Genomic DNA, 20,250 nt, shown 5'->3' on the forward strand with positions numbered 1-20,250 from the left:
TACCAGTATTGATGCCATCATATATTATGTCTGAGGTAGAAAAGACCAGGGAAAGAAGTTATCTCACCCTACCACCTATGATAAATTAATAATAAAACTGAAAATGCCTACCATCACGCCTAAGAAATTTTGCTGTCAAGCTGGCATGTGATTCTGCAAGAAGATAAAAGGGAGATATCTAAGTGTAGGTCATATCTTGCCATGTGATGACATTGATCTTATCTGGGGAAGGGTCAGGGAAAATGGCTTTCATTAAGCAATGAATTCCCTGGCATGCTAGTGAATAGGGTGAGAGAGCTGAGGAGAGCTGGAGCTCAACACTTCCCCATCCAATGAGATCTATCACTGCAGATAGACTGGAAACATGAATTTTTCCCTGACAGTATGTTCAGATCAAGAGGCAAGAATCCCCCGAGATCCTGAAGTGCAAAATATTCTGTAATGTTCAAAATCAGAAAATTAGTAACAGAGACCAGTGGCAAAGGCAGACTGGTAGAAGGCAGAAGAGAGGTCTTGAGTCTCAGAGCCAACACTGGGTTGTGTACTAAAGGCACTGGAGATACACTGGTACTAAAGGATGGGAAGATAATGGAGATGAGATGTCATGATGATTGGTACTGGAGTGGGTGGTACTGGTGCAGAGTAGGACAGCCAGCTGCAGGAAGAACGCACTGACTTGCAGGGCACAGCTGGTCCTCTGGTGAAGCATAAGATCACCAAGAGAAGATTAAGCAACACTGACGATAAACTGGAGATTTTACAGGTACATCATCAGGCTGGATGTGGCACTTAGTGCCATGGTCTAGTAACCACGGCAGTAATGGATAAAGGGTTGGACTTGAGGTCCTTTCCAACCCAGCTGATTCTATGATTCTATGACAGATTTAATGGTATCAGTAAATTATGTCACTTTTCAGATTCAACAGAAAAGCAAAGAACCTAGGTTCTCCTCAGAGCAGTAAATCCACGCCAGTTCCTAGGGTCAGCTTTAGAGCTCAAGAAGCAATTCCTGGGCCTGGAAACAAAACCGTCTGACCCGGACATTTCTGAGCGTGACTTAACAAAGGAAGGTACCTTTCCCCCAGCAGACAGATAGGAAGCCAGATTTGATTTTTGTCAGCCTTATAAAGAAAAGTCAGTCAGACAAAGGCAGGAGGGTCCCTTAGTGGCATGAAATGCTGCTCCCTGATCAGTAGGTGAATCTCCTCCAGTCCCCACATGGATGGATGCCTCCCAGCACCCCTCAGGAATTCAGAGTGCTGCATTCTTATCTGCCAATTTCTTCCCGGAGGCTTATCACACTGAGGATGGGAATCACTTATAGGCATAACGATCCCACAGCCAGGACAGCGTTTGAAGCCCGGGGGCTTCTGCATTGCTTCTGTGTCAAGCACCTTCGGCTTTGAATAACAAAAGGCACTCTCTTGAAGGATCAAAAAGGAAAACAAAAAGCCCCAATGTTAGAACTATTTATTAACTAACCCAAGAAGGAGTTACAGGTTGTTTGATACAATAAAAAAAGGAGAGAGAAAGATCTGAGTGCTCAGGAGAGAACAAGTACCTTGGGGGAAGCCATCTCCATCATTCCCGAGGGGGGGGGATTTGGGTGACACTGGTGAGGGGTGAAAGGCCTGGTAAGATGCAGACAGCTGAGTATTGCTTTGAAGGGTTCTGCTAAGGGAGTCTTCAGTTCGTGCATGCTGGGTTACTGATCTGAGTGCAGGGAGGGACGATGATGGTCACACAGACAGATGAAGTGTGAGAATGGCTGCTGCACTCCCTGCTCTTGCCACACGCTGCTTCATGTGCCCAGTTTGACTCTTAATAGTTTAGTGTCCTGTTCTGTGTGAGCTTGACAACCAACCACACAGTGTATGCCCAACAAGAAGCCACTCCGGACATGATGAAATGAAGATCAAGCCATAGCAGTCTCTACCTCAGGAGGGATGAACACAGTCTTCTGGATGAATAAAGGAACGTATCTAGAGCCCAACTTTCACCTTGTGATTGAACAGCAAGGGCTTTGGTTTCTCTGTGATGGCATTTTGTTTCATTTCATCCATCAATTACCTTCACCTGCATCTAAACAGGCTTTGATATGTGCTTGCCAATTTTAATCCACATGCTTCTTTCTTTTCTACTGCAGTTATTTGACGGTGACTCTCCTTCTGAAGAGAAGCAGATCAACCCTTGGGAGTTGCAGCTGATTAACTTACAAAAGACCCAAATACATCTCCCATATTCTGAAAGAGCAAATAGGAATGGGGCTTACCGTGCTCAGCATTCAGACTGGAAGAGGATCATTACTTACTATTCATTCCTGGATCCTTGAAGAACAAGTGAAGCCAGCTTAATGCTGCATTGTTCATTCCTAGTGCCCATCAACAGAAAGCATGCTCCCAATTCATAGCCACAAGGAAAGACAACAGTATTGCTGTGGCATAAGCACTTCTGATTGTTCAGGGGCTGTAGAGAGGACCTTAGGGTATTACAGTGATGATGAGCACTGTGGGGAAGAAGCTAGAGTTATTGTCTTGATGATGATGATGGGGAAATAGGACACATGGTGTATTATAGCACAAATCCATATGAAACAAGCCCTTATGTGCCTTGCTGCTCATAGAAAAATACACTTAATGTCAGAGGAAAAAGTCTCTTGTGAGGCACAAAATATCTAGCGTGGGGTTGCCTTGAAGCAAATAAGCTTAGCAAATTCATTACTTAGCATCAGCCCCACACATTACAAGCCTATGGAGACCTTGGATAATACCAAGTTTTTACAGATAAATAGGTCCTAAAGAAGTCCCTTTTCGGATTTGTTTCAGAAAAGGTCTTTCATCTTCTTTTCTTTAAAGTTTAAACCACTACACTGTTTGAGCCAGAAAGAAACTGAGGAAGAAGGATGGACGGTGAAATGGGAGAAAAAGTAAAAGCACAGGTGACTCAGAACAGAGGCTGAAATGACACATCAAATTATTGCAGTGGCCTAGCAGCTGGCCAGGAGCCATCCCAGCTGTTCACTGAGCCCACTGAGGCTAAAAGGCTCCAAAAAAACCAAACTTCAGAACTTCTCCAATATTAACCCTTGGACTAAAGATTGGTTTCTGAACTTGGCTGGGTGCTGGGAAGTGGTGTGCAAAACCAGCTGCACTGGAGCAAAAATCCTGCACCAGTGTTTTGGAGCATCACTGTCTTGAACCGCAAGTCTCAGAAGTGAGGGCAAAGGTTTCATATCAGGAGAATTTCCACATCCCATTCCCCTCTCTCCATAATCCTTTGTCTTCTCCCTTGAAAGTAGAAGATATTTTCACTTGCCTTCTCAGTTTCTTTTTCATAATTGCTTTCTTCCTCCTCTCCAGGGTACTTGCTTTGCAACATCAAGAACTCATAAATACAGCTGTCCCTTTCATATTTCATGCTCTGACATTGGCACGATGACATCACTGCAGTCTCTCCAAGACCCTTCACTGACTGCTCTTTGAAGTTTAGCCACCTATTCCTCCCTGTCAATGTTTTGCATAACTCCCTCTCTCCAGCAATCCAATCTGTTTGTCTCTCATCCATCTGCCCTGACAATAACAGCTTTTCCTCTTTTTCTTCCACCATTTTCAGCCCTTATTCTCCACCACATCAATGGAATAGCACTTCCAGAACATGCTACCAACTTTTCTTCAAACTCTTCTTTAAAGATTCATTTTATCCATCTGAGAATCAAAGACATTTACTTAGCTTTAGTTATACTTGAGCTCTGTAATTTTATTCCACTGTGCTTCTCATTAATCTCTGAATGACCGTGTTATTTTACTGCTGTAATCTCATCCTTCCTTTCCCAACACCTGCCAGCTGCCTCATTTTCACTTTTTACCCTTTAAAAGGCTCACCTTGCATGGCTTGGCTATTATTATAATAAATATTAAAATTAGATTTAAGATGAGGAATGTAGGCACTTCATCTCCCTTGCCCCCTAATGGTGTCTGCTGTGCCAATGATACTGAGTTGATTCCAGAGGCCATCCACCAATATCTGTGATGTATGCAAGGCAGCACCTGTTAAAAGTCAGACTGTAAATAATGCTGATCTTGTTGATATTCACTTGGCATTCATGAATATGATTCTGAGTTAGTGAGGTGCTTTGTGGCTGGGCCATTGGAGCAGTTGTTATAATCAAGGTCACTGGCACAACTGCGAGAGCCGGCTGTTAAAGCTCCTTCCAAATGTGATGGGCACCAGGCCTGCTGTGACTGAGTTCAGGCTGCCTGCCCCACATCTTATGGCATGGACTGAAGTGTTGAATTCATTCAGATTGTCTTAGGACCTTGGCTTAGCTATTCCCACAGCTCAGTTCACCACAGTATCCATGAGCCTGAAAACCTGGCACTGGTTTGCCGGCTGTTCCTGTTGACCTGCCACTTTATCCCCTGGCCCAGACCTACATACAGCAGTTCTTGAAGGACACAGCTCATGTAGTCACATGCAGAGGGTGATTTCAACGTGTTAAGTGTTTTATTGAGGTCCCTTTTACCAGAACATGAGAGCTGGGGTAACCCCCAAAGTACCCTGTAAAGGCAGAATCCACTCAGAATAAAGGACAAGGAAGGGAAAAAGTGACAAAGCAGAAGGAAGAAGCAAAATAACCAAAGCTATTAAACATGGTCCTCAGAAAAGGGCATTGTGCCTCAATGGGTTAGATGATTTCAGATCATTTCTATTTCTTTCTGATGAAAGCTCAAATAAGTGATTACAGAACAAGCATTGGAAAATATGCAGAATAGTGGCAGTACTCTTGATTGGCAATTCAACAAGTAGGAAATATAGCTCTTTAGATGCTATACTGGGAGTATTTCTCAATGCCACCACTAAGGATAAGAAAGAAATAATTAAGACAATTGTAGGGAAGGGAAGAGGAGTTAAGGAATATCATCTTATTATCTATATTAGAATAAACCAGGTGCAAACTACAAGTCAAAGACTCCAGGGCTAGTTTACAGATCCCGAAAGAGCTTAAGGTGGGGTGTAAAACTGATGATCCACTTGGGAAGAAAAAAATTCCAATGCATTAGGAAAGAAATAATAAGAAAAGCAATAATTGAGGTTCCTAAGGAAGCAAATGCTGTCTGTTCTACCACAGAAGTCAATTACAGAGTTTTCAGCTACAGTGATGGACCAACCTCCTGAGGTGTAAAAAAAAAGAAAAGAATCTCAAGGGGTATAGAAAAAAAAAAAATCCAGAGATATTATTTTTCTTCCTCCTCATTTTCTGGCCTTTGTCTATGTTGAAAAAATAAAACAATGTTATAAGCAAAAACAACTAAAATGTTTTTTGAGTCACAATAGCAACATGCAAAATGCATCCCAATGAGAAATTCGATAAAGCCGTTGAAACTTTTTATGCCATCACATTAGAAAAATGGCAAAAGTGCAATAACAGAGCAGTGAAGAACGAGCTTCACCCAAAGAAATGCTGAACAGCGGGAGCTTTTCTAGAATATTTTAGTTGAGTGTACACATCCATGTCACACCATCACTTCTTACTTAAAAACAGCTGCAGAAGGCTCCTGCTGCGGCTGCTGCCGTTAGCTGAAGCTCTGATCTTCCTGTCTTCATACAAGTCATCAAATCGCATTTCCTGCTGGAATTAAAGTAGCAGCCCCTGGGGAGTATGCAGCTACCCAATTTATATCAGAGAGAATCTGAAGCAAGCACCAGGACTTTTTCAAACTGCTTAATTTTTATTTATTTTTTTTATAACCCCCAAAATCTGATACGAGTTTTCTCCCTCTCTTCTTTCCAGGTATTTGCATTTTGAAACAATTAAAAGAAAACACAGAGATTTTAAGACCTGTGCAAAAAAGCTAGAAGCAGGAAAAAGGTAAGGGCAATCTCAGAGGCATCAAACCAAACCATGCCTATAGCATGCTAGTAGTTAGATGCTACAGATGGTATGTGGAAACTATGAAGGGCATTTATAAAACAACAAAAGTTGCAGATCATGACACAGAAGTATTTTGGCTCAGAGTGAAAAGAGGAGAGCAATGGGGAAACTGTCCTGGCCAAGTGCTCCAAGCACCCAGTGCCAGGCAAGGACAGCTAGAGAGTCACTGCTAAAGATTCCAGAAGCCAGAAATACAGGCAACTGCTTTTTTTTTGTTCTGTATTTCTACAGGACTTAACAGGGCAAGAACCAGGTCAATGGAGTGTTCCTAACAGCTATGATAGGTTATGATAAATAAGAGTTTGGAGAAGATCACATAGCATCCCATTAAGTAGTCTCTGCAGTTAAACACAGATATCCATAACTCAAAGAAAGTCTTACATTACCAGACATTCAACACTCCTTAGCCATCAAGCAAGGTAGAAACCAGTCTCTCTCTCTCCTATGTGATTCTTCTTTTTTTCTTTTAAAAAGGCTGTCACAAAGAATATCAAAACCAAGGCAAAGCTGCTCTACTTCAAAACCAAGGAACACAGAACCCTACAAAAGTATTAATCTTTTTTTTTCAAAGAATGAAAAGCAAATCAAACTAGAGCATGTTAAACTGTGCATTAGAAGGGCTCTCAGTCACTTCCAAAATTACTTGAGAACACATTATAATTAGCAAAGGTATGTGACAGTTTTATACCCCTCTATGATGCATGATTAAAGCCAGGCAGCCCAGCTCTGCCACAAGTTCTGCATGCCATCAAAACAGATGTGACAAGAACTACAAGCTGCTCTCAGACAGACTGTGAGAAAGCATAGGCAGATAACATTTCGGCCATCAAAGATGTAAGACACAATACAAAACTAATTAAACCTCAAAACCCCTTGGAGAGGTAGGCAAACCATGTTTTATATGAGGTTATATGAAGCATCCTGTGCTGGAGCCCCAGTGCTCCAGCCCAAGAACAAGGATGAGAACAAGCTCCTGCCTTTCTCTCTGAGGTGCAACAGGGAGTGAATTTTACAGCCTGGATATTAACAGCTCACAGCCTCAGCAGGAGGATGCAGAGCACAAATGACTGGAGAGATGCTGCAATAATGCCACCGTGATGATCTGTGAAACTGCTGATTTTTCCCACACAACACAGATACCTCCTGCCTGCGACAGAAAAGTATGGAGTCCTGGCCCACCGTGAAGAGCCAACTCTAAACCCCACACAAATTCTGCTGAGTATTGCCAGTACTCAGCACTGTCCACTGACTACTCGAAAATCAATTAGAGGCTAAACTCCTTACCACTAACTGGGGACAAACAGGGTACAGTAGGGAAGCTGTGCATCAGACAAGGCCAGTGCCTCTTGAACTGGGGTTAAAGGTGTTAGAAATAAATGTGAAAAGGAAGAAGGAGAATTTCAGGCTTTTGGATAAATATCCTGCAGTTGGTTTGTAAGAGTGAAACAGTGTGTCAAGTTTGTTTCTGAGAAATGTATCCAAGCCATCATTTTTATTCTCATTTATCTACAGATTTAATATTTAGACTACATCTTAATGCTTCTTCCTTCATGACTTGCCTCTGCATACAGCACCTTTCCCTCTGTTTCCGGATAGCCTCCCCCATTGCTTCCTCTGCAGTGCTTCAGAGCTCACCTCTCTAACATCCCAGTGGCTCCAGGCAGTTTTCCTGACCTACTCCTTCAGCCATTCCCACCACACTACTCCTGTCGTGCTCTTTTCTCGTTATACCCCTGCCCACGAGGTAGTTCCCTTCTACAGGAGGTGCTGCAGAAAGGGTGCAGCTGGTTTCTCCTCTGGGCACCTCACGCTTTTCTTAGCACAGCTGTCTGGGGGAGGTGTAAGTTCTCACAACTTCACTATGTGGCTTCACACTCCTCGGTTTCCTTGGGCACCTCTGGTACACGGACAGACACACAACAACACCCACACAGGTACCTGCCCATGCTGCTTGTGCACCCTGACCAGGCTGCACAAAGCCACAGCTCTTCCTTCTGAGACGGCATTGTCTCCTTGCAGATTTTGCATCCCAGAGTAAATCAAAGCTGGACCTAAACAGGCACAATCTGGGACCTACATAAAATGCTGAGTAAACATTGTTTAGCCATCACGTACACGTGTAACCTTCCCCAGACAGACAGACAACTCACCAATGCCCAGTGACTCACCCATGACTTGTCCCTGAATTCTGTGAGTTAAAACACTTGTGAAAGGGGAGGCAATTACACAGTGCAATTGCTAAGTGGACCGTCTTAGATCTGGAGAGTTTTAGAGAATCTCACAGTGTGGAATTTAGGAATTTCATAAAGGACAAATCTTCCACTGCTCACAAGGGTGAGCTGGTTACGGTGGGCAAAAACACTTAAGCCACTACTTTCTGATGGTTTTGGTAAGAAGAAATAAACTTGTTGAATGTTTCCAGGCCAGATTATTTTGCTCTTTGGCTATTTTGATGAAGAAGATATACATGACTGCAGTCCCTTTACAATCAATCTTCTCACCACATCAGTTTAATTCAGAGACAATAAATGCAGTACAGACGCCTGGTTCAGGTCCTGGTATTCACTGATGCTGAATGTCAACATGGAAATGCAAGAGAATTTTGTTTTTATATATATATACACTTGCCACCTACCTAACTATATAATCTTTGTTGAACATTATCAGTTAACTAGAAACAGAGCTTTCAATGCAAGCATCTATGGTTGTGCCTATGCACCACCCTAAGCCTCTCCACAACAGGGGGATCTTGGGATTGCTTCAAAGCAACTACATGTGTTGCCAAACTGTCTTCATCTCCACAATTATGCCCTGCTATTACATGATTCACAGAAGAACAAATAAAACACACTGCAACAAACCTTCCCTATCACTGGGAGCGCATTTTGCTGTGTGAGTGGCGATTCCCTAAAGAATGGTGTTCTACAGATGTCTCAGTTTGGGAGGCTACTTTAGTGGACGCTAACAAAGTGTCTCTGGATGCCAAAGCTCCAAAAGAATATGCCAAATCATTTTCCAACACCCTGTGACTGAAGTCATTCCACTACTCCTCTTATTTCTAAGAAAATAATCATAATTGTCCCTATGTAAAGCAATGGGATGTTACATGCAAGTGAGGTGGCTGCAGAGCAGGAGTTTTATGCTACGCAATACATATAAATATCGAAAATATATGTGATGATTTTAAAAACTTAGTGTGATATCACTTATTTGACCAAGCACAGTGCAGAGTATAACAGCAGTTGTGGGTGTTCACTGTAGGCACTGATGCTGCCGCAGAGCATCAAACACAGTTGCATGGCATCTGAACAAAGAAGTTTGCTTAACGGGTCTGCACAATTAAAAGCCTACAACTCAACCCAAGAGAGCTGGAACTCCCTTCCACTCGGTGAAGCATCTGGCCTGATTGCTGGTGGCTGCTGATCACTGCCATGTCATCACTCTAAAGCCGTGAAACATCCCCGAGACCGTGTTAATTAGCTCCCCTTGCAAAGTGCTTAAGCCATAGAGTGGGTTACTCACGTGATGTCTCTGCGCTGGTAACAACCTTGAAGAAGGCAGGCGATCAGGTCGCTGATAAACTCCACATCATCCCTGTGAAGAGCAGCTTCCAGTTCCTATTGAGCAGAAAGGAGAGAGAAAAACAAAAACAACCAATCATCAAACTAATTCCTTAAAATTTACTGCGAGCTCGTCAGAACCAGATAGACCCGAGCAGCCTCACATAACGTGTACAGCAGCAGAGTACACGCTAAGGAAGCCAGCCTTCCCCATCATTAAAAATACTGCTTCTACTACCTCTCTTCATTGCAAGAGTTTATGGGAAGACCTTGAAAGGCTTTTAGTGAATGTCAGTCTCCAGCCAGAAGACTAATGCTTTTGTCTGGATGCAGAAAAATAGGGTCCGGTGAGGTTGAGATACTACAGCCTAATAAGGAAGCCGTGATTTCTCCCATGTTCAGCTGATGGGCAGGAATCAACAGTTTCATTCTCCTGGTTTGCTTCCACTCACTGACACTGGTGAGTTCATTTAAAAAGTGTGCTCAGAAAGCGTGGCCCTAAAAGCCACTTACACAGAGAAGCAGCAGTTACAGATGGATTGCCAGAAATGGCTGAAAGCTAGCAAGCAAATGGCTCAAAGAAAAGCAAGCATTTTGATTCTTTAACTTAATTCTCTTTGGGTTACTTTTTTTCATAGTAAGAGAGAAAGAAAGGATGGAGGGATGTCAGACCTCATGACCCAAAGCCTCAACTCTTGATGAAGAGTATCATGGCTTATTTCAGGACAATGGAGTTCAAATCAAGATGCAATGCAGAAACTGATTAATTACAGTTTTATTTGTATGCCAGAAAGTCATTCACAGTAAGTAAAATCCACTTTCTATAAGACTTATCATCAGTAGCATACAGCACTTAACAAGATTTAATATGGATAAACAACATAGGCATAAGAAGCTATTCTTTTTGGGTTTCAGAGTAAATAATGGATTGAATACAAATTTCTACTTGAATGTTACTCAACAGACTGTTACACAAATGGCTAAGCTAATGGCTACGGAATAAAGGTTAATGGCCAGAGAATAAAGGATAAACGTTTTGGCACTTACCCAATAAAGAAGAGAAAGTGCTTTTTTATTAGACCGCAGTAACTGCAGTAATAAAATTATTGATAACAGATTGCAGATTAAACACCGCTTGTAGTTTTTTATTGGAAATGTATCAATGGCATATTTTCATTATCAACACTGCCCTTATTTACCTCTTGTGCAAGACCTGAAGTGCTTCACGAGCGGAAGCCTGACACCTGCCCTGTGAAGAATGTACTAAACACAGCTATTATGTGTGGAAACTCGAGGCAAGGAAAGGGCAGTGGGCAGGCAAAGCCTGACGCAGTATCCCTGCCACAGGGCCAGGGAAAGTCCCAGGAATGTCTCTTCTGGCCTCTAGATGCTTAATGACAAGTTAATACAAAAACTGCAGTTGCTGCTTGCCATCCCTTGGAGAGAGTGATATTACTGTTGCATAAATAGTAATCACACTATATAAATAGTCATTACAGAGTAAATTCACTTAGAATCATAGAATATCCCGAGCTGGAAGGGACATGCAAGGATTGAGTCCAGCTCCTGGCCCTGGCTCTACTTACCACTTGGTAAGTGGTTAGTATTTTAGAGGTGTTGACTTACTTTACTTGTAAAATACTTTAGTGGACATCTGCCTTCTATAAATACACACAGGAGAGGGGGGAGAATGGAGGACCTAAAGTATGTGATATGCTAAAATATCCCAGGTGTGTTACCACAGTACCACAGTAAACTTGCAACTTGTGAAAAACGACATATTAGAACCCAGAATAAAGGGCAGGGGAAAGTAAGTCTCCAGGATGTTCTCCCTGCTCAGTTCAGCCTCTCCCTCATCCACATTACACTTGTGCATTAAAGCTGTCAGTCAGCAGTCTGCCTCAGCTAGGATGTGACAGCCTTTTGTATGAAGGAATATTTAAACTGCTTCCCGTGAGCCTTTTCAGCCTGCTGTTTGACTAACACTCCTTAAGCAGTGGCCACAACTGGCTCAGATAGCCCCTATCTGCAGCCATTGTTTTCCAGGCCCGGGAGTGACCTTTACATTTTTTGAGTTGGCAGGTCATCCCAGGAGCCAGGGGACATTCCTGGGGCACTGGGCAAGGTGCAGTCTCCTGGGCAGGGACTAAAACACCTGGCTGGGTAGTTTCCCCCCTCTCTTGCTGCCTCCTTTCTCCCAGATGGGTGCTCTTTGTCCTTGTCTTCATAGCGGGTGCAGCACCATTTTGGGGACCTGACACAGCTGCTGAGAGATCTCACAGCTGCTGGCTGACAGGGGCACTGGGCACACAGACCAACACGGGCCTGGGTGCAGTCCTGGTGCCACGCTGGGTTACAGGGCTCTGGCACAAGCCAGGATTAATCAGCACACGCATAGCATGGGGGGTAATGAGGGTCCATCCTTAGCAGGCATGAGGCTGGTCAGCACCTCTGTGGAGAGACTCCCCACTGTGCTCCCCAATGCCATGGGTGCTGCCTGGAGCCCATCCTGGTCCTCTGGTCCCTACCAACAGGAACACCCACTGCCAGCAGCTTATGGTAAAGGTAGAGTCCAAGTATAACCATGATTACTGGTCTTGGAAAAAAGACACTGACGTTGTCCTGTACTGTTTCTGCCTACATTTTTTCTATCACTGCTTGAGACAGGATAAAAGCAGCGAGAGGAACTTCAGTTTCTCAAGGCTGGGTCCATTGGCCCTGTTTAACTGAATGTCATAATTTTCTATCCCACTGGATTCTCCAGCTTCCTGTCCCCAAACACTTAATCCTGGGCTTCCTCCACACACTCAGGGTGCTGTGGGAATGACAGGGACACCAGGAAGATGTGACGCAAATTTTAAAATCTCAGGACCGCAAACAAAGAGTTAGCATCCTCTCAGGTTTTCACCTAATGTTTTGGCCCACGTTTTGCAAGGGGAGGAATAAACTTTGTTTTTCCAGCCCTCCCCTCCAACAAGGGACAGCCAGCAAAGCAGCACGGTCCTTGAGTGGCACATCTGAGCAGGCCAAAGTGATGCCAGGTACCCTCAGGAGAAAGCAGCCACCAAACCCCGAGCCCTGGTCCTGAGGGCAAACCCTGCCCCAGTCACCCATCCCCACACTCCTCCAGCCTGAACAGGGTGAGCGGCTGGGCTTCCTCCCCACCACCATCCTCCCCACGCCTCCAATCCTTTTGTTTTTCCCCTTTTCTCTTTGAGCACTGAGCTGTGAGCACAGAAATCTGAACCTTGCCAAAACGCTTTGGGGACAGCACAGAAAGGAAACAGAAGAGGCAGCAAATCAGCAGAGGAAGGGGGGGGACACACATCTCCTCCTCCTCTAGCTGGAGAGAGCAACAGACAGGAGAAAAGCAGGATTCTCCCCCTCTCCAGCTGGCGTCACACCTCATTAGGGAAAAGCCTGTTTAACGTCTTTCCCTCCCCCCAGCCCGGTACTAAATCCCCCCTGAGTCAGGCAAGGACTGTCGGGAAGAAGTAGCCGCCAGAGCAAGGCTGGGAGCAAGGGTGACCACCTCTCCCAGGAGGAGCACTGGCCCAGTGCAGGGTTAGCTGGGGCGGGTGAGAGGGCACCAACCTATCCCTCCCCACTCCCTGGGAAAATAGCTGGCAGGGGTGGGCTGGAACAGAAGGGCCCGTTGCCCCATGCCTGCTGCCTGCCCCACACCAGGCACCCTGGCAGGTATGGTTAACCCCACCGGCTGGGTCTGAAACAAATGCGGCTCCCCCAGAGCTGCTGTGAGCATGGATTCAACTCCAACATCACCTGCATTTTGTGGCAATCACTACTTCAGTCATGCCCTTGACAGCACAGAAGTGCTGTGGCTTCAGGACATGTGGTGACTCAATCCCCACATCCCCCAAAGTATATGCCTTTTTGGTATCTGCCCTGATTTTTGAGAGGAAGGACAGTCAACTTTCTGGATAAAAGTCCACAAATGAGTCCACAGCAGTGACACCACTGTCACTAACCCAGTGCAGAGGTGATGGGGGGCTGCTGCACACACTGCACACACTGGCTTTTTGAACTATGGAAAGAAGCCGTCCAGCTTCCAGCTCCTGGCAAGCTGTTTGCTCAGGGGGCAGCCTCATGAAGTTTGGAGCCTTCATTTCAGAAGACAGGCTCCTCCCCAGTGTGAGCAGGCTATGTGCTGAGGTACAGGACTACAATTTAAAGGCTTCCTCTGTGCTGGAGCTGAATCATCTATAACCGAATCTGATGGACATAACCAGTTTAAGCACTGCTAAGCCTTGTCCAAGTTAGCCATCAGTTTAAAAACCCCAATCCCTTCAGCTCTATTTCCATACTGCTGCTGTTATCAGCTTTCCATTGCAATGCTCCCTAGTGACTCAATGGGCTTTTGCAGAGGCTTTAGGAGATCACAGAGAGCCACCACCCGGACGTGCTGAGCCAATCCCAGCCCATGCGCTGAAATTTCTGACTGAGTTGAGTCAGAATGTTCTTTTCCCCTCACAGATAATTAGTGACAACAAGTTCCCGGGCAAAAGTTTGGCAAACCCATGCCGAAGAGTACCAGGATTGGGTGGGAAGATGGGAAGTCAACTGCAGGTCTGAAATGCTTCCAAAAAGCACTATTTATCCCTGTCAGTGTGAAGTCAATGTGCGTGCTCCCCGTCCCTGGCGAGGAGCTCCTGCTGCCCTCCCCACCAAGGAGCCAGTTGTCCCAGGAGGACGCAGAGACTTGGGGAGGGGCCACTGCTCCTCCCAACACATCCCAGAGAGAAAAGCATAGCAACCTCCTTTTGGCCACAGAACACACCCAGCCACCGATTCACCCAAAGCAGCATCAGAAGGCCATTGCAACGAACAGCAATGTCCCACTGAACATGAACCTGGAGCTGAGGGGATGGGACCCAGCTACACCATGAGCCAGTTCCTCTGCCAATCCCCACAACTCAGTTTGTTGGTCTGTCAGTGTGCTCAGCCCCTACTTAGCATGCCTGAGAAACACAAGCCTCCACCCAGCAGCCAGCATGCTGCCTGCAGACCAGTGCCACATTCTTCCAGCTTGGGATTCCTGCCATCATATACAAACAGTTTTCAAAATATGAAACCTACTGAGAGTGCTGTGCTCTGCATGACAAGTCAGGAGGGCATTAGGGCTGTTCCTAGGGCTGTATCTATGAGCACGAACAGCAGTGGGTTTAGCTGGCTGCCATAAAGCCAGAAAGAAGTTATGACTCCTGGTCCTGATGGAGTCTTCCAGCCATGTTATCTTTATTTTAAGCAGTTAGACGGAAACACTACCTGTTATCCAAGTCTGCAGCTGGATGGACCTCTCTCATCTTCCCCACAGTCCTGCAGGAGCCTGCACACTGCCCTCTCTCCCTGTGATGCTCCGGGGCCTTATGGCTTCCTGAGCTAAAAGGACTTCCAACTTCTTCACTCTGCCTTTCCACTACAAGGAAAGTGAGTGCTGAACGTGCTCCTGGCAGTGGGGAGCAAGTCAGCAGCTGTCTTTAAAGAAACATCATCATCTTCACCTCACCCTCTGGGGACCAAGAGCTCAGGGGGAGCCAGGCTGGCCTTCTAAAAAAGCTTTGGGGCGTGAGGCAAAGAGATTTGGTGACACTCGTCACTGCAGTGGTCCCAGCTGTTCTCTGAGCCTCCAGTCTGGTGTGTGTGTGAGGGCAAGGGATGAAGAGCAAACACATGAGGAGGGAGAAAAGCTATCCTGTCAGAAGGAGACTATCATTTGGGTAGGGGGACAAAGCAGGAGCAGCAAAGGTATTCCCTTTTTCCATTTCTTCAGGTTCCCCCTTAATGTCTGTCAGTGCCTTCTGAGATCTCTACCTCCCTGAACTTTCTGAGAGCAGACTTTGAAGGCTACTTCAAGCATGCTGTAAACAGGAGCACAATGTTACCCCAGGGCTGAGCAGAGGTGTGAGATGGCAGCTTTGTATGAAGGAGATTGGTCATAAACAGAAAGCCAGGGAGAATTTGTCGTATTGCCTCCACACTACGGCTGTTTGTAAAGAACAAATCCCACGTGCTCTCCGCTGGTGCCAGCAATGCAACGGATAACGTCAGCCATCCTCTCCTCCAGCAGCTCCCTTCAGCTACAAAAGGGGATGCAACAAACATTGGTTCAGCCTAAGTAGGTTCGAAAATGCAAACTCTTTGCAACGCCAATGGACATTTTGGTCAGGATAGAATTTTCCAGGCTTGGTTTATAGGCATACTCATATTTTGTCCTCCTTTAGCCTCTGTCAGGATGCTTAAAACTCTGCGACCACTGTGCTCTCTATCTACTCGACAGAACAGTTGTGGTTTCTTGTTTTCCACCCACGTTAACCTGCTGCCTGATCTCTCCCTTGGGACAGGGACCCTCTCCTATTTGCACAGCACGCAGCTGCTTGCCCTCCAACTGGAATTTTTCACTGCTGTGTAATACAAACAAATACGAGTAGCTCACGCTGGGCGGCTAAACTGTACTGAAAAGAGATTTCAGACCGATCAATCCAGTTCCCTCATGCCCCATAGCCATATACCAGTGCTAATAACGCTTTCCTCTCCTCCCAGCTCATCTTGCCTGCAGTGCAAGCGATTTATGACAAGAACTACATTTGTTATGATTTTTATGCATTGTCAGCATTTTAAAGATGTAAAACTGCTACTCATTCCACTTCTTCCCCCTGCAAAATATGGGGGACAGGGTCAGATGGACGGGGTGTGTCTGAAGCTCTGAAGTAGTAAGTGATTAGTTACTGTTTAATAGTTAGGTATTAGTTCTTTACGCCCCTAGAGCAGCTTTCATCCCAGAGCATCAAAGCATTTAAAGAACATTCAGTAAAGCCCTGTAGCACCTGTGAAGGAAGGGGAGGCACACACCCACATGCAGAGCAATTTTACAAATGGAGAAACTAACACAGCATCCTCACCAGGGGTACGCTTCACTCAGTGGTGAGGCTGAGAGAGAAGCCATAAGGCTTGACACTTGATGCCACTGCAATCATCTTTCTTTTTCAGCAGTTTTATTAGCAGCCAAAGCATTTGGAGATCGTGCTATTTCCCTCCAAAGGATCATTTCTCCCTTTCAATATAATCCCCTCTTCCTTCAGAGCAGATAATCTACACCATTTACCGTAAGCCAGTTACGCTGGCGGAGGGGCAAGCGTCGCACTGGGCACTGACATGGCTTTACATGAAATTTCAGGCTCAGCAGAACCGATGGTCTCCAGCCTGTGGTTTGCAGACCTCTTCCAGATCCCGTGGAAGACTTCCAAGAGGCCTGTGAAGGGCAATTAAGAAAAGCAAGCCTAACACCAGTGTGCTTAAATTTCTAATCAGTGGTCTGTGCCTTTACTGGAAAAGTACTGGGGTCGTGCCCTTAAAAAAATCCCCAACCAATCCCACCCCCCTCACACCAAGTGGCTGACCACTACTGCCCAAGCCACAAGTTCAACTCCTCTAGCTGAAAATAACCTCCAAACACAACAGTGTGAGAGGAAACACAGTCTGTTTGAATTGCATCCTGTTTGCCTCACCCTCAGAAAGGTATCATTTATTATCTCCTAGAAAGGACCTCTCCCAGTAGTTGCACTTGTATGGAGTATCAGATGGATTCAGATCATTAAACTACTTGTAGATTGTGCTGGTTTAGGCTTTTGGGTTTTTTTGTCTGGGAAGACAGGGTGAGGAAAGGGGTGAGCAGAGAGCTAGAGGTCGGCACCATTCTGAATCTAACCCACAGTATCGTAGAGATTATATATGATTAAGCTCTCACAGTTTCATGCCAGCAGTACCTTGCTTGTAAAACCAAACCAAAACAACCCCAAACTCTCTCTCTCCACATATGCTGGATTTAGCATTCCTGTTTATGGCTAAGTACTACCAGCAGGTTTTTTTTCAACTGTTTTACATAACACCTTGGGTGAACACAGTCATGTTGGTGGGGAACAGCATCAGCTCAGCTCTACCTGTTTTTGATGTTGTTTCAGGAAACAACACCAGCGGGTTTGCGATGGTCCCTCCCCAGACAATTCAGCTGCACGATAAATAAAGAACAGCTGATCCTGCCGTGTCACCATCTCCTGCAGTAAGAGGCTTCCTGGGTACCTAGTGGGAGTTCTGCTAAGCTTTTAAGCCCATTGGCAACGTGGGGAACAGTCTGTAGCTCCAAAGCCAAGAGGCTCGAAGTAATAATCCGATTTCAAAGCTCCTCCTCCTCTCCAGCCAAAGGCAGCGAGGGAGGATGAGATCAGACTGTAGATGCTCTTCATTTTAGGTCTGCCCATTGCACTCATCTGCTCAGCATGAGCACGGGGAAGGGAAAGGATGAGTGCCAAAATCTGGAATGGATTGCTTGGCTAAAGTTTCTGCAAACATTTCAAAACTTACTGGGGAAATAATTTTTTTAAGGGATTTTTTACTGCTTTTGATACAGCCGACAGGTCTGTCCAAGCCAACCTCCACTTTTCTAGTTCATGTATCGGCCAAAACTCACGGAGGATTTACTCCCTGCCATCACACACTCCTCAGGCACCATGTCAGCCAAGCTATGCAGCTGGTTTGCACTCTCCCCACAAAACTTCTCCTGTAACAAAAATGAGTGGTTCTCCTCTGGCATTTACATTGTCCGCCCCCCACCCCTGCAACTCCAGGATGATATTAGCTGCCAGTTGATAGGCAAATCATGAAATAACTTATTTTCATGAACCTCAAAATAAATGGAAAGTCTAGATCATCCCTTAAGGAGTCAGGTGATTCCCTCACATCCCTTCTGCCCCTCAAACAAAAAAAGAAACAACCTGGCTTCTGAATGGGGGAAGAAAGGTCCCTGCTCACCCCTGCCCCAAAAAAGCAGGATGAAACAGTAAAATACATCAAGACAGAAAAAGACTGCAAAGCCTTGCTTTTTCCCTTTAATCTGATCTCCACAGCCAGCTATTCTTCTGCCTCCCCTTGGATGCTGCACAGAATGTGGAGCGCAGCCCACAGCGTACCCACCACAAACAAGCCCTGGCTGGTGGCTCAGCGGGGAGATCGGCCTTAAAGTGCTGTCAGCACTGAAAACTCTTCCTCCTCACTCCGGGTCAGACAAAAGAAAAGCCACCGAGGGAGCCTGCAGCCACACACAGGTACCCCTCGTGTTTCTACCACTGTGCATGGCCAATATGGATGGTGGGTGAGTTCCACCGCAGGGCCATGGTGAAATCCAAGTTCCAGCATCTTTCTTCTACTGATTTAGCAGAGAAAGATTTGAAGAAGTATGAAAGAGCTGCCTACTGTTATCAACCCTGATGAAACAGCCAGCCAGCCACTTGGATGCGTGAGCTGCCTGTTTGCAACAGGCTTAATCTCAAATCTAAGAATAAGTTTTAAAAACACACGTCCATTCCACAACGTAAGAGTTTGTAGAACTACAGCTAAAAGGTCTTTTTTGTACTTTTGGATAAGTGTCTGCACTACTCTGGAGAGCCAAAAGCATCCCCTTGTTTATCAGACTTTCTGAACTTACTCCAAGCTTATACAGTCCAGACATACTTTGACAGAAAAATTAATGGCTTTTATACAATTTTTTTATTATTAAGAAACACAGATGCTACCACCTTAATGAGATATATATGCACTAAGGGACAGGCTTGAAATAGGAAGTGGTGTTTCAAGCCAATCCAATGTTGTAATGCGAGTCAGAGCTCCTTACACAGACCTGGCTTCCTAATGCACGTCACTGCGGGATCCTATGTCAAAATAAATACAAGAAGTTATCTCTTGCTACTCACACTCTATCTGTACTCCAAAAAAATCTGTACTTCACTGGATGTGGGAAAGGCCCTCCCCCTCTCAGCTTGTAATGCCTGATTGGGGCTCAGAGCCTCTACTCCAGCCACTGCTGCCGAACCCACCTTCCCATCCGGCACTTGTTCGGATGTCCTGTGGAACATGTGGACCTGCCCTAGTGAAAACCCAAACAGGAACCAACAGGGTTGCCTCGTGACCCAGGCAACTGCTCTTGAGCTTGGGAGCAGCCAGGAACCCCATGGGAATTCCCAGTCCCTTCCCCGCAGCTGGAGAAAGGCAGAGGGGAGAAGAATCTGCTCAAAATAACAAAGCCAAAAGCTGGCAGTCCCAGGGTTCTGAGGCTGAGTAAAGCGTAAAATCTCAGGAGCTGCCTCTCGTGACACACTGCAAGTAATTTGACTTTCACCCCCCAGCCCAAGGTGGCCATGAACCACCACCTCCACTCCCATCTGGAAGGAGCTTGGCTCACATGTGTGTTTGCCAAGGGAAACGACACGGAGCCCTTTGCGTGCTTAGGAGACAGACGCTCCGTGCTTTACTCCACATCTGGCAAGGCTGCTCCATAAAAAAGGTGCCGGAGTGCTTGTGGCTCTCCTTCCAGAGCACGGGATGAAAATCTTCTTCAAAACACACGCCATACAGGAATTCTTTCTCTAGCTTAATTTAATGTAGTCTTTATAGCCAATAAATTTGCAGATTGCTACAAACACCTGGCTATTTACACAATAATAGTTATATCTGCCAGAAATGGCAAATTATTATTATGATGTTCATAACTGTTAATGCTAACTGCACTCTTAAAACACATATCATAAAGAGCATCGTAATTTGAGAGAAGGGCAGTAAACTGTTGCCCAGACACAGAGGAAACCAGGTCTACTGCTGTAACACTTATTCCACAGACATAGTTGGAGTACCTTTTTCTCCTAAATTCTTTCCTGCCATCCAGAATAAGAAAAAGAAGAAAAAAAAACC

At 45.5% G+C, this 20,250-nt stretch overlaps 1 protein-coding gene across 1 annotated transcript in view; it reads right to left on the reverse strand.

The window, feature by feature from the left end:
* Nucleotides 1-20,250, reverse strand: part of LOC113956954 (cat eye syndrome critical region protein 2) — a 97,182-nt gene that overhangs the window by 37,760 nt on the left and 39,172 nt on the right. Inside the window, 1 exon segment of the mRNA XM_027664043.1 lies at nt 9,455-9,549. The gene's annotated coding sequence lies outside the window, so the exon portion shown is untranslated.

The sequence above is a fragment of the Corapipo altera genome, unplaced genomic scaffold, assembly GCF_003945725.1.
Source record: "Corapipo altera isolate COAL_440 unplaced genomic scaffold, ASM394572v1 1, whole genome shotgun sequence".
NCBI classification, from domain to species: Eukaryota; Metazoa; Chordata; class Aves; order Passeriformes; family Pipridae; genus Corapipo; species Corapipo altera.